Below are 2186 nucleotides of genomic sequence, written 5' to 3' on the forward strand. Positions count from 1 at the left end.
GCTTCTGAAGGCACACTTATGCACCACACACACACACATACACACACACAAACAAACACACTTAAATCTTACAAGAATTTTGTGCTCATGTGTGCACACCTGTGTGCACGCTTGTCAGGACGCATTTGTGGCGGTCAGAAGAAAACTCGGTGGGAGTCGGTAGCCTTGTGGGTCCTAGAGATCAAACAGGTTGTCAGGCTTGGGAGCAAGTGCCTTTACCTGCTAAGCCATCTTGCCGGCCCTGAATTTTTACAGAATTAAATGGAAAATAAAGCCAATAATTCATTTGTTGAGTCTCAGCTTGAAAGTGACTTCCTTTTAGATGCCTTTATGAAACACCAGCAGGGAGGCATTTATTTTGTGTTACCCGTAGGCCAGCATCTTCAGTCAGGGCACACTGGTTACTCACTTCTCTCATCTGTGATGTGCCAGTTGGGTAGACTCATTTTGTGTGTGTGTGTGTGTGTGTGTGTGTGTGTGTGAATTGTTGTTCTGTCAGTGTCTAATGCACATCTGGCAAGTAGAAGGAACTCAGAAAGTACTAGAATAAAAATAAGCACAAGAAAAATTAAAGCCAGCTGTAATCCTGCCCCTGGTAATTAACAGATTCTTAAGAACAACTCAGCAGAACTTGAATTCCACAGAGAATTCATAGAGGAACCCACTGTTTGTGGGGTGTATTCCTAAAGACCATGGGAAGGGAAGGGTCCCTGGGGTAGACCCACCATAGCCACAGCTGAAGGAGTGCTTACTGCACGCCTGTGTGTATGTTGATTTAGGAAAGAATTGAAAGGTGATAGGGAAATAATGTCAATCCAGTAAAAAAAAGGATTGATCTCTGTGGACGGATGAAAGGGCTGCTAAGATGAGAGCTAGCTAAAACTGCTTAAATTTGAAATAATAATGAAAAAACAAGTTCTTATTACTCTTTCTTGTGAACTTAATTCAGTATAGCTTCAAATGGAAGACCGAGATGTGCCTTTTCTCTGGAGCTTTTTTTTCCCTTCTCATCACCAAGTAAACCATTGTATCACTAAAGCAATAAATGGACAATTCTAAACCCCCAGACCTTAGGTATATAGGGGGAGATTCTGAACAGCTAACATGCAGCTAAAGTATGGTGACATGTTCACAAGCTTTCTGGCACTTCAGATTCAAATAAAATCCCGTGAGTCTGGGATAAATCATGCTTTCATGCTTTATGACCACATCACACAATTCCAATAGACAGGCCATATGAACGCCTTCATACCAGGTACCATAAGTTCTGATACAGAAATCACCAACAGATAATCGTGATGTAGCTCAGCAGTAGAGAGCCTGCCCAAAGTGCAAGGCCAACATTCTTTAGCATGGTTTCAGATTGGGAATTATTTTTTTGAGACAGGGTCTCACTATCTACTTCTGCTGGCCTGGAACTCACTAAGGAACAGCAAGAAGCCATTCCAGCCTACTCCATAAGACACTTGCTTCCAAGGAAGACTCAAAGCACATACAATGGAGGAAGAGATATCCCATTCAAACAGGCCAAATGTTTGCACGAGGGCTCAGAATTCAAGCTTACCTTCTACACATAGGCAGAAATTTATTGAACTATACCTTTCCAAATATTTCACCAAAGTATACTATTGAATTTTTTTTCCTGCACCCATGAACAGGCACTTTTTTTGAAACTGTGCCAGTTTTATGTAACCACTAATTTATTTTCTGTCTTAATGGATTTGTCTATTCTGGACATGGATCAAGCTGTGTAGTCTTTTTAAAAAGATTTTATTTATTTTTTAATTTAAATGTGTATGTATGACTTGTCTCTTTGGGTAATGTGCACATGTGTGCTGGCACAGATGTTAGTCCTTAAGAGTTCAAGGTTATCCTCTACTGCATAATCTGGATTACATGAGACACTCTCAAAATAAAATAAAGTAAAATAATAAAGTATAAAATAAAACATTCACCTTGAATAATGAAGTCTTACTAAACTCATGTATTTGTCCTAAGTTTTGTACCCTGTGCCTCAGAATTTCTATGTAGCAGGCTGTTTCTACAAATGGAAATAGTTTTGTTTTTTTATTTCCAATTTAGATGTTTTTCATTTTCCAAAAGTGGTGAGAGCTGGGTGTGGTGGTGCACGCCTTTAGTCCCAGCAGTCAGGAGACAGAGGCAGGTGGATCTCTGAGTTTGAAATA

This window comes from Nannospalax galili, unplaced genomic scaffold, assembly GCF_000622305.1.
Source record: "Nannospalax galili isolate Female #2095 unplaced genomic scaffold, S.galili_v1.0 scaffold334, whole genome shotgun sequence".
NCBI classification, from domain to species: domain Eukaryota; kingdom Metazoa; phylum Chordata; class Mammalia; order Rodentia; family Spalacidae; genus Nannospalax; species Nannospalax galili.